The 13,293-nt window shown below is 42.6% G+C and overlaps 1 long non-coding RNA gene across 1 annotated transcript; it reads left to right on the top strand.

The window, feature by feature from the left end:
- Positions 1-8,372: 8,372 nt before the first annotated feature.
- Positions 8,373-11,876, top strand: LOC306985892. Its single transcript, XR_013794883.1, has 5 exons — positions 8,373-8,974; positions 9,094-9,189; positions 10,259-10,364; positions 10,453-10,630; positions 10,728-11,876. It is a non-coding gene; the product is annotated as an uncharacterized lncRNA (long non-coding RNA).
- The last annotated feature ends 1,417 nt before the right edge of the window (positions 11,877-13,293 follow it).

Here is a 13,293-nt window from a genome sequence, read left to right as displayed (position 1 = left end):
TGGACGGACCACAGAAACCTCACCTATATCCGGGAGGCCAAGAGATTGAACTCACGTTAGGCTCGTTGGGCCCTCTTCTTTAACCGCTCTGACTTTACCCTCTCATACTGTCCAGAAACTAAAAGCATGATGCCCTCTCAAGGCAGTTTGATCCACCAGAAGTGGAGGGCAAACCCAAACCAATCCTACCCAGCTCCAAAGTGCTAGCATCAGATCAAAATAGTGGTTATGAGGGCCCAACAACACCCCGACCCAGGTAACAGTCCTCCGGATTGCTTTCTTGTGCCTAACTCCATGCGTTCTGATGTGTTACAGTGGGTCCACAGTTCCTGTTTGTTCCACCTAAGTTGAGAGCCCTGAAGTACAATTTCAAGTAGTGATTCCAGTGGAGTACCAGGCGTACCAGGATGTGTTCAGCAAGAAACTGGCTACAAAACTACCACCTCATCGGCCATGGAACTGCGCAATCGACTTGCTACCTGGAGCCACTCTACCTAAAGGTCGTATTTATCCACTGTCCATCCCAGAGCAGATGTGGAGGAGTATGTGGAGGAGGCTTTACAACAACAGTTCATCCGCACATCGACCTCCCCTGCCGCTTCAAGTTTCTTCTTTGTGGGTAAGAAGGACGGAGGCTTGAGGCCCTGCATCGATTATCGTCATCTCAACTCTCAAACCGTCAAATACAGTTATCCCCTTCCTCTGGTCCCAGCTGCCTTGGAGCAGGTGCGTGGGGCTTGCATATTTTCTAAACTAGACCTTCGGAGTGCATACAACTTGATCCATATACGGCATGGAGATGAGTGGAAGACAGCGTTCGTCACCCCATCTGGCCATTATGAATATCAGGTTATTCAAACGCTCCAGCGGTCTTCCAGGGGTACATGAACGAAGTGTTCTGTGAGTACCTCAACCGCTTTGTGATTGTCTACATTGACAATATCCTTATTTATTCATCCTCAATTGCTGAACACCATCGTCATGTCATTCAAGTACTAGAGAAACTGAGAGAACACAAGCTTTACCTGAAATTGGAGAAGAGTGAGCTCCATATCACCTCTGTTCAGTTACTGGGTTACATAATTGATCAGCATGGTATCCAGATGGACCAGAGGAAGGTGGAAACAATCCAAGACTGGCCATTACCCACATCTGTTAAAGAACTTCAAAGATTCCTTGGTTTTGCAAATTTCTACAGAAGATTCATCAAGAACAACAGTCTCATCAGTGCTCCTCTCACATCTTCATTAAAGAATCGACCCAAGTCTCTGTCCTTGCCTCCCACCGCTATCCAAGCCTTCCATCGCCTCAAATAAGTCTTCACGACAGCACCAATCCTCATTAGAGTGCGGATCGGGCCGAATTTTTCAGTCCGAGCCCGGCCCGCGTCCGACAGAGCAGTAACCGAACCCGACCCGAGCCCGACAGGCATAAAGATATTTATGTTCGAGCCCGACCCGAGACCGGCAGTTAAAATCCCATTTTTTTTCTCATACTAATGACAATTGTACGTTTGTTTGTGTGGAAAGCCCGCTTTTATTAAGCAACTGTAGGAAGGCAATCGGAAATGTCAACAGGACAAGCGCATCAGCGCGCGGAGCAACAAGCGCTCTTAACACCTGGCGCGCGCACATTATGCACGTGTTTCGTTGTCACGGCTACATAAACAAATGTCCGCACACAGGAAGACGGATGTTATGGTAATATTTTACATGTATTTTAATCACAAAAACGAACGTTTGCATCAAGTGAAAGCATCAGGCACATCGGATACCTACATAATAAGCTGTTTTAAATTTAAAATGTTCAATGCCTTATCGCGCTGATGTGACCGAGCCCGACCCGAACCCGAACATCATTTCTAAATATCTGTCCGAACCCGGCCCGGCCCGTCGGGTACCGGCGGGTCCCGTCGGGCTCGGGTCGGGTATCCATCCTCTAATCCTCATCCATCCCAATCCTGACCTTCCCTTCATCGTTGAGGTCGATACAGGGGTTGGAGCAGTGCTGTCATAGCGGCAGGGTGAGCCTCCCATCCATGTGCCTTCTTTTCCAAAAAGCTGTCCCCGGCGGAGCAAAACTACGACATCGGCAACCGAGAACTGCTAGCCATAAAACTGGCTTTAGAAGAATGGAGACATTGGCTGGAGGGAGCAAATCACCAGTTTGAAGTAATTACAGATCATCGCAACTTGGAATATCTTCGTGAGGCAAGAAGATTGAATCCTCGCCAGGCCCGCTGGGCACTCTTTTTCACTCGATGTAACTTTGTTGTTACTTACCGTCCAGGAAGTAAGAATTGCAAGGCAGACGCTCTCTCCAGACTCCATCATTCATCTTCAGAGGACCTCAGTACTGAAACCATCCTCCCTCCAGCCTTAATCCTCAGTCCCATTCTCTTGGACATCGACCAGCAAATCTCTCAGGAAAATTCTCGCCATCCTGCTCCGCCGGGAGGTCCAGAAGGGCGTACTTTTGTACCTCAACATCTTCGTACTCCCCTTCTGGACTCTGCTCACACAGTTCCGGGCTCTGGACATCCAGGTAGCAAGCGTACCCTCTCGCTCCTTCGTCAGCGGTACTGGTGGCCGTCCATCTCCGAAGATGTCGCCAGATTCGTCCGCGGCTGCTCAGTCTGCACCATCTCCAACATGCCCATTAAACTACCTGAGGGTACACTTGTGCCACTACCCATACCCAGACGACCTTGGTCACACATCGAAGTGGACTTCATGACTGACCTTCCTAGATCCGGTGGATTTACCTGTGTGCTCGTCGTTGTGGAAAAGATTTTCCAAAGGCTGCAAGCTGATACCTTTACCTGGTATACCCACGGCTTTAGAAACAGCTGAAGCGTTGTTTCATCACGTATTCAGAAATTTCGGCATTCCAGAAGACATCGTTTCGGACAGGGGACCCCAATTCATCTCCCGGGTGTGGCACGCCTTCTTCAAGCTCCTCGGGGTCACTGTCAGCCTTTCATCAGGATATCATCCGCAGACTAAAGGCCAGACTGAGCGGAAGATTCAGGAGATTGGACGTTACCTGAGAACGTATTGCCACCAGTACCAAGACAGCTGGAACCGATACCTCCCCTGGGCGGAATACGCCCAAAATTCCCTCACTCAGCGTACCACCGGGCTCACCCCCTTTCAGTGCTTCCTTGGATACCAGCCACCTCTCTTCCCTTGGTCGGGTGAGCCCTCGGAGGTTCCAGCTGTCGACTTTTGGTTCCATCAGAGCGAGGGGGTATGGGACTCAGCTCATGTGCATCTACAACAGGCAGTGCGGAGGCACAAGGACCAAGCTGATCGTCTACGAGCCGATACACCCCAATATCAACCTGGTCAGAAGGTGTGGTAATCAACGAGTGACATTCGCCTCCGCCTGCCTTGCCGTAAGCTGAGTTCTCGATTCATTGGACCTTTCACCATCCAGAGGCAGTTGAACTGTCAGGATTCCATCACCATCTCCCTCCACTCATTCCCTCACTCCACCCACTCAGTCATTCACACACTCATTGTCACCTGATTACTAATCACCGTCACCTGGACCTCATTATCAGTTCACCCTTATATACCTGCTATGAACATTAAGTCATTGTCTGATCTCGTCTACACATGATACAGACTCTCTGCTATACTTACCTGCATTCCTACCTACGATCTCAATCTTCTCAGCCAGTCACCATTGGCTGGAACTCCTTCTTCTAAGGAACTCCTTCTTCATCATCTGCAAGAGAGAGAGAGAGAGAGACTTGGTTACACTTCAGTTAATCATTCATCTGATATACAACTTACTGGTTACTCACCTGTTTCGCTGTACCGATCCATTCTGCAAATTAAAGGCATTAACTTACCATTCTGTCTGCTTCGTCTATGCCAAACCTGACAGATGTCATGAACGCATTAACTAATTGTTCCGCATTTGTCAATGAGAGCATATGACGTAATTTATATATATTTTTAAGATGAAAAAAATGCGGTTTTACAGATACTAGACACGTGACTTTCAAATGAAAGGTTGGTATCAAAAAGCACACCCAGGTTCCTAACCGACGACAAGGACTTGACAGAGCAGCCATTGAGTGTTAGACAGTATTTTAGATTATTACGTGAGGAACTTTTTTGTCCAATAATTAGAACCTCTGTTTTTTCAGAATTAGTAGTAGGAAGTTGCTAGTTATCCAGTTTTTTATATCATCTATGCATTCCGTTCATTTTGTGAATTGATAAGTTTCAGGGCGTGAATAAATATAGTAAATTAATAGTATATAATATAAATATCATCAGCATAACAGTGAAAACTAATGCCATGCTTCCTAATGATATCTCCTAAGGGTAGCATGTACAGAGTGAACAGCAAAGGTCCTACTATTGAGCCTTGTGGTACGCCATACTGAACTTTTGATCGATAAGACATCTCTTCATTTACTGCTGCAAACTGATAACGGTCAGATAAGTATGATTTAAACCATGCTAATGCAATTCCACTAATGCCAACATCATTTTCGAGTCTATTTAAAATAATGTTGTGGTCAATAGTATCAAATGCAGCACTAAGATCCAGTAACAGTAAATCGGATGATAAGAGCAAGTCATTTGTGACTCTAATGAGAGCTGTCTCAGTACTATGGTATGGTCTAAATCCGGACTGAAAATCCTCACAGATACCATTTCTTTCTAAAAAGGAACATAGTTGTGAGGATACTGCCTTTTTTAGTATCTTTGACAGAAAAGGTAGATTCGAGATCGACCTGTAATTGACTAATTCTGTAGGATCAAGTTGCATTTTTTTTAACAAGTGGTTTAATCCTAGCCAGTTTAAATGTTTTTGCTACGTATCCTAATGACAAAGATGATATTATATTGAATGATATTAAGAAGAGGATCTATGACCTCTGGAAGCAGCTCTTTCAGTAGCTTAGTCGGTATAGGGTCTAACATACATGTTGCTCCTATAGCAATGAATGAATAAAAATGTTCCTCAAGGAGACTACAATGTACTGCCTCATGCGATACTGTAGTAGACAGTTATGAAGACATTGTTCCTTTTTGCTTTTTCACAGGTGTTTCACCCTTATTTTAAATTATGCTCTGCATGTTGCATTTTAGGGTTAACAGATAATGCCATTGCCTTTTCTGTTTTTCTTCTTACTTTTTTTCTTACAATGTAATTATGTATATGGCATTTACAGCAAATTAATGTATAAATCAAGTAGTTAAAGCGTGACTTGCTGGCAACAGATGCACATATGTTACTGTAAAAATCTCTGTAAAGTCAAAAGCCCTTTCACACGACTCATCCCAGAAATCTATGGATTAAAGCATTGTGCTACACAGTGTCACTGGTCAAAGTTCATTACACAGTTGACCGAACAGTTTGCAAGATGTGGGTGGTGTTGGCAGGGTTATCAATGCAAGATGGAAAAGAGACTGATCCATGTCGTACGACACAACGTCATAGATAACATTTTGAGAAAAGGAATGTCCTTGCTGCCATGTTACTCAAGCAATCTCAATGACTTATCTCAAAGACTTTACCTCTTTCATTGGCGAACTTTATAGTTTACTGCACTCTTGTTATCTAGCAACCTCATGAAATCCTTCCATGATGCTATCCGCAACACTTTTCATGTGGAGGTCAAAGTTGAAAAAGAAAAAAAGAAAAAACACTGAAATGTAGGGTAAAAATGGCAGTAATGCTTAATCCTTGTTACACATTATACAGGTTGTAGTAATAGTAAATTATGCATAATTACATGCAACTAACCCTGAACCAATCCATGTTATGGTAAGTACATGTAGTTAATTAATATTACTAGTACTTAAATGTACACTGTAAAAAAAAAACACCTTAAAATACCCAAAAGGGCATTTTAGATTTTACTTAATCTTACAGTTAAAATATATATATATTCCAGTAACTGATATACTATTAATATTTCAATTGATTAAAATACTGATCATTCATGATTCACTGAAGAAGGCTGATTGCTGAAAAGTGCTTTGTTGAATAAAAAAAATTCTATTAATAAAATACCATCCAATTTAAAGTGTCACAGGCAATTGTCAGTTGACGATTTTTCACTGTAAATTGTAGGATTACTGTTCTTTTTTACCTCTTAAAACTGTAAAAATGCCCTGTTAGATCTACTTCAGTTTTTCACTGTATAGTAAGGCAACTTACAATTAAAGCAGGTTTTTACCATATCATTTTTTATCTTTTATCGTTAAAATCACAACACACACACACAAAATTCTAACACATGACTTTCTTTCTTCAGTTATTATATAGAGGTCTTTGAGGTCAGCCAATGATGAAATGTTCTTGGGCCGTTATCTCTCATCAAACTCTCCTGCCTTTTCCCCCCCACGTCTCTTGCGCTCTCCAGATTCCTTGAGCTCTTCCATCTTGTTTGGCAACAATATCCAGAGCGGGAAAATGATGGAGAGCCGCGGGCTTTACAAAGACAGAGAGAGAGAGAACAGAGCAGAGGTGAGAGGAGAGCTGGATTAAAGGACCTGGGAAACAGATCTCGCCCGCAGGTCCCGCTCTGTCTCGCTCTGACACTTTCCTTCATCTATCCAGAAAGAAGAGATGGACGGTTTTTCTTTTCCTTCCTTTAAAAGGTTAAGTTCTCTTTACCTTTCCTCATTGTCTGAGACAGCCTGTCCTCTTCCAGACTTCCTCTCATTATTCTTCTCTTTCCTTTTCCAGTGGCTTTCATTTACATACTGTCTCTCAGCTTGCAGTGTGATTTGTATATCATATACAAGAAAAACTATATTGCATGCAGCCTCTCTTCCATCTTTACACATATACACACGCTTGCATTCAGACAAACACATTATATTTTTTTCCATAGCACTGATCTTCGGAAACACAAAGCTACACTCAGTCATACATAAAGCAGCATGGCCGGGGTGGGGATGAGAAAACAATAGTGAAGAAAATAAAGATCAAATGAATGACAAAAAGAAAGGATTTTACTAAAGTATCAAATGTCAATACAATGAAGGATGATGGATGGATTGATGGATGGGATATTTGAATGTAACAAGATGGGGTATGTAGAAAAATGTAAAAGATAATCGCATATATGATTTATCCAAGTTAACTTAAAGCTGCAATTCATAACTTTTTGGGGGTTTAAAATGATCCTAAATCAATATTGATTCCCTGATATGATTGTAAAGTGCTTTGGGTGTACAGTAGTACATATGAAAGCTCTATATGAATGCCTCATTCATTGAGCAAGTGCATAACCAATCAGTGTAAGCTTGTAATAGACTGCGTCCGAAAACTGATAAATGCTGCCTTCGGAGGACGCATTCCAATCCAAGGTCGGAAGGTCCAATGTTAGTTTCACTTCCTGTCTCCTGAGATACCTTCATCTGATTGATTTTTGAAGGCAGCATAGATGTATCCTTCTGTCATGATTAGTGTTTCCCTGTCTTGTCTATTAGTTATCCCAGGTGTCTCTCATTTCCCACGCCCCCTTGTTATCCTGTTTAGCTCGTTTGTCTCTGATTATTTAAGACCTGTGTTTCTGCCCTGTCCTTGTGAGTTCTTGTTTAATGTTTAACTGTTAACGTCAATGTTGGTTGTTCCTGTTCCCGGGTACCGTTGTCCTGTCTAGTTTGTAGTGTTTTGAGTTAGTCTGTTAAATAAAGCGTGTGCTGCATTTGGATCCTGCCTCATCTCTGCTTCAGCCGCACCGGCGTTACAGAATAACTCACCACATCGTGATCCAGCAGCCATGCCTTTCTGGAGTCCAGACGTGCAGATTCTCCGTCTCCATCAGGAGAATCGCTCCATAGAGGAGTACGTCGCGGAGTTCATGAAACTGGCGCCTCTCGCGCAAATGAGCACCCAGTACTTGAAGATATTCTTCCACGGGGGATTATCAGATCCACTTCGGTCACAGATGCCCGGACCTGATCCTTCCGTGACTTTGATCCAGTATGTCGAGTGGGCTCTTTCTATGAGCGGTTCGTCGTCTGCAGTGGGCTTCGCGGAGGAGGTACGGGTGCTTCACGTGGGCTACATTTAACCAGTGCTTCTCACGTGCTCGGCCAAGCCTACGCCGCGGGAGGTTCCCGCCGATCCCGCGCTTCACGTCAACCCAGCCGAGACCGCGCTCGACGAACCAGAGCTTTACGTCAGCCTCGACGAACCAAATGAGCCAAGTGCATCCAGTGAGTCGAGTGCATCCAGTGAGTCGAGTGCATCCAGTGAGTCGAGTGCATCCAGTGAGTCGAGTGCATCCAGTGAGTCGAGTGCATCCAGTGAGTCGAGTGCATCCAGTAATGAATCAAGCCCAGTGAAGCGCCGTCGCAGAAGGAGAAGGAGGACTCGTTAGGCTCGCCAGGCTCGCCAGGCTCCGGAGGGCGTTCCCAGACTCCTGCCCCGCCTCTGCGCCTCGCCCTGCCGGCCCCGCCGTGCCTGCGTCCTGGTCCCGTTCCCCTGCACGGGCCTGGCCCTCCGTCCCTCCTCCAGGATCGCCTTCGCTCTGCCCCCCGCCTGATTCTTGTTTGGAGCGTCTGGAAGCCGCTCCTTTGTGGGGGGGCTATGTCATGATTAGTGTTTCCCTGTCTTGTCTATTAGTTATCCCAGGTGTCTCTCATTTCCCACGCCCCCTTGTTATCCTGGTTAGCTCGTTTATCTCTGATTATTTAAGACCTGTGTTTCTGCCCTGTCCTTGTGAGTTCTTGTTTAATGTTTAACTGTTAACGTCAATGTTGGTTGTTCCTGTTCCCGTGTACCGTTGTCCTGTCTAGTTTGTAGTGTTTTGAGTTAGTCTGTTAAATAAAGCGTGTGCTGCATTTGGATCCTGCCTCATCTCTGCTTCAGCCGCACCGGCGTTACACCTTCGCTGCTTCCATATCCCACAATCATGTGCTTTCCATTATGTGACAGTTGAGCTAAAATAAAGATGGCATCTGAAATTTGCGGCTGGTCATCAGTTTGTGTGTAAATGTAAATTTTTGATCAATGTTTTCCACTTATGATGTCATTTCTAGCGAGAAATTGCTATAGTCATTAAATATTCACTTAGTTTTCACTAAAGCTCAATCTATTTTGCTGTAGAACATTAAACCGTTACGCTGCCTCGGAAGTCTGTCCGAAATCAGTTTTGTGAGGTACCTTAGTGCGCGGACGCTGGCTTTTTTTTCTGCTGGACAGGTAAGACATTTAGATGGTTCATCGGGTAATTAGCCAATTCGTTTAATCCATAGTTATGTAGTTTCCTTTGTTGTTCTTTTTTATCGCTTTGCTATGGTCATTATGTTACATTTAAGTTGTTTTGTGCTAGCTATGAGAGAGTGATCGTTACATTTAATCACCATTGGTAGCGCAATTTATTGTAAAAACATTGTATTTTTTTCAGTTGGTCAGAACAAAAGTGGCATACATGTTACTTGTTCAGATGACATTTTTCGGTTAAACTTCTTGTTTTGGATTTATATCCAAGACACAGTAATTGTAATTCCGATGTGCAGTGTGAAGATCAAAACTGGTTCGTTGACAGACACATGCACTGCAAAACATTCGATTAATCCGTGCCGACGCACAACCCACATAAAGCAAATTACTACAATTTCACAACAACTATTGAATCTTGTTTCCGCCACAGAATAAAACATTTAAAAAGATAATTGCGACTTTTTTTGCGAGAGATATATATAAAGTAGCAATTGCAAGTTATAAAGTCAGAATTGCGCGATACAAAGTCGCAATTGCGTGTTATAAAATCACAATTCTGAATTTTTCACAAATCTTTTCTCAGAATTGTGAGATATAAATTCGCAGTTGCGGCTTATAAAGTCCAATTTTGAGGGGGAAAAAAATATTTATTTCTCAGAATTGCAATTATATATCTCAATTTATATCTCGATTCTGAATTTAGAACAATTATGTGTTATACGCAATTGCAACTTTATAAAATGCAATTCTGACTTTTTATAACAAAATTCTGAGAAAAGTCACAATCACCTTTTTATTTTTTATTCTGTGGCAGAAACAAGCTTCCGTACCAACCATAGATGGTGAAAAACAGGCAAAACTTGCACACTACTGCTTTAAGAAATAACACAATTAGTCGAAAAGCCTGATTTATATGAATTGTGAGTTATATTTCAAAGTCTTGAAGTCATACAGCAGCTTTGTGTGACCACTTTTATGACATTTTGGGTGCTTTTGCATTCTTTTTGAAGCTTTTTAAAACCTCAGTCCCCTTTCATTGTAATTGTAGTGGGGGACGACCAATACAAATTCTACAAAATCCTCCTATTGTGTTCCAAAGAAGAAAGAAACTCATACGGGTTTTGGAAACGACATGAGTCAATGATGAGATTTGGGTGAACTCCTCATTTAAATCTTTTCAATTCTTCTTCACACCCATGTACTGTCACTTTGTAGTATTGCATCATTCTCTTTCTCTTGCAGGTCTCCAGAATCCATCTCATCCCCACTGCTGCTCTGGTGTCCAATCACCCCCCTCGTTTGTCTTTTTCCATCTTTCTCTCTCTTTTTTTATCTGGGTGAATTCATCCCCGAGGCTGTGTAGACGCAAGGACAGGTGGTCTGACTGTGTGTGTCAGCGAGTGCGTTGTGCAGATGACAGGTAAGTGTGTATGTCGGTGTATGTGCGTACAGTCACGTGTGTGTGTGTCATCTCAGTGGTGGGTCCTGAGGTTCTCACGGTGCCCTTTCATCTCCAGGAATGTTCTGTCATTCTGTGTTTGTGTCAACGGCCCCCCTCGTGCTGTCACGACAGGGGGGAGGAGAAGGGGACGGAGAGAGAGAGGCAAGGTGAGGTGAACGGAATGAGGAAATTGCTTCCTACATTTTTTTTTTCTATTTTCAGCCCCCTGCTGAGCTGTAAACCAAACTTCCTATGAGTGAACCGTTTCAACATTTGACTGCCTCTAGATGTCAAGCACACATAAATCTTTTTATAACAACACTGAGAAAGGGAGAAAGATGGAGAAGGGAGGCCCCTTGTGAGTCATAGATGCTTAGTTTACTGTCTCCGCCTCCATGCTGGTGTGTGTAAATGCATTAGCCCCCTTGTACAGAGCACGTGACTCACTTTCCATAAACACCACACAACATGTGTCATCAGCTCTGACGCACACACACACACACACACACACACACACACACACACACACACACACACACACACACACACACACACACACAGGCTCTGGCTTATTCATCCGTTAAACGAACATTCATTCGGTTGCATCCTGTCTGGTCAGAAACACTTTTATATTACAGCGGTAATTTGTGTGTGGGGGTGTATTTGCCGTTGGCTTGTCTAAAATTATAATATGACCTCTACAAATGTCTAAGTGTGATTAACATGAGAGATACTTCTTCTTTGAAATGTCAACCTAACAAGTTTAAAAGAAAATGTAATTTAAGGATATGGACTGAAATTGTATTTTAAATCAAGTGAACTTGTTTGGAGCCCTCACAACCGACTCCTGCCCTACATATTCATTTAATAATTTGACTCCTGGTGGTCTGCTATTATTAATAATAGTCAATTTTCCTGTCCATTAGTCATTAAATCCTCTGTAAACACAGCGGCTGTCATCATTAAAGGAGCTAGCATTATTTTAACTGAGCTGAGTTCTCACTAAAACCATTAATACAAAGCATTTTAGATTCATTTTAAGCTCATTTTGATTCGAACAAGACTGAAAATGATGATTTTGCGAGTTGTTTACTCATAATAAGTATGTTATTAATAAGTATGACCTATTGCAAGCATGAGAGGTTGGCATTATCCCATTTAGATTGATCACACCTCCTTTCCTTATATCAGAATGACATTGTTATGAACCAATCACAGCGCAATAAGAAACATCGCCTGCCTCTGAGAAAAATAACCAAATACTTTTCAGTCTATCTGTTGGAAAAACATATCATTTTGTATAACCAATAATAAAAGAAACAAATCTGTCTGTGTGTCTAATTCTGCCATAACACCTGGAGTTTGATTCTGTCTTATCTTGAATGTTTTCTATATCCATTAAAACCTGAGGTGGGATTTGTCATACTCTAAAGGCTGTCTGGTTTGTCTAGCTGGGGTTAGACAGCCTGACAGCCCTCGAGTCCACTCTCTCTCTCGTACTCATTCTTTGGCTGTGTGTTTCCCCCGAGACTTAACATGGGTGCTTAGATTGGCTATGAGAGCTTGAGGCTCTGATTCTTATTTCAGGTGTTGCTTTGAGGCGCTGTGTGTGGGTTTGTGTTATTACAGGGGATTAGCTGGTGAGCTTGTGTGTTCGAGGCTCACAAGTGTGTATGTGTGTTTGAAAACTCAGGGCCATTTTCTGGTGTCATACAACAAAATATTTCTAGATGAAACATGAATGCAGTGCTGTATGATGAATGAGTCACACAACATATCAAGGGTTAGATTAGAGGACAATCAAGATTATGAAGGAAGATAGCGTAAAATAGAATGACTGGTATAGAGAAAAAGAGATCTCCCCAGCTGTCTTACTCAAGGACAATCACTGGAGGATGATAATAACAGATGTGCATCGGTGTGGCAATGTATGTGCGCCTGAGTTAAGAACTATACTGTATCACTCTCTTTAGCGTGCTGCTTAGGGACGAATAACCTCTCTCTTTCTCTACCCTCAGGTAAAGTTTCATCTCATTTAGTTAATTACTATCATATCTGCTTTGTTAGAGCTTTTGTACTACACACAAACACATTTCACACACAAGCACTTCTACGCTGCATGCGTACTAATGCTTTTAGCACACACACCAACACACATGCACATGCTACCTTATCAAATATGACATATAAGCAGGGCTTGACATAATTTTTTTTACTCTCCAGTCACTGTGGCTACTAGTGATTTTCCAAAGTTACTAGCCACTTAGCATTTTTACTGGCCACAATTTCGACATTGATACCAGGGGGGAAAACGGCCATAGATATTTTTTTTATATTATTATATCATAATTTGGCAGCAGGTATATTAGGCTGCTGTCACGGACGCATGGATCCATTATTCTGTTACACATGTTACAACTGTTTATGTTCACTTAAAACATAACTGACTGTGTTTATGTGAATGCTTGCCAAGTTTAAAACTATAAAAGCTGCAAAAAAGAACTCAATTTACTCAAATTATTACTAAGAGGCTGCTTTATGTGCACGAACATTGGGTGTGAGCACGAAATCTGCGGGAATGAGTAAAATGATGCGCAATATGTGCCATCCTACGCCAAAATTCAAGCCCTGTAATACCAACA

Source organism: Phoxinus phoxinus, assembly GCF_949152265.1.
Source record: "Phoxinus phoxinus genome assembly, chromosome: 2".
Taxonomy (NCBI): domain Eukaryota; kingdom Metazoa; phylum Chordata; class Actinopteri; order Cypriniformes; family Leuciscidae; genus Phoxinus; species Phoxinus phoxinus.
The sequence above is the reverse complement of the archived record's forward strand: the minus strand, read 5'-3'. Positions and strand labels throughout refer to the sequence as shown.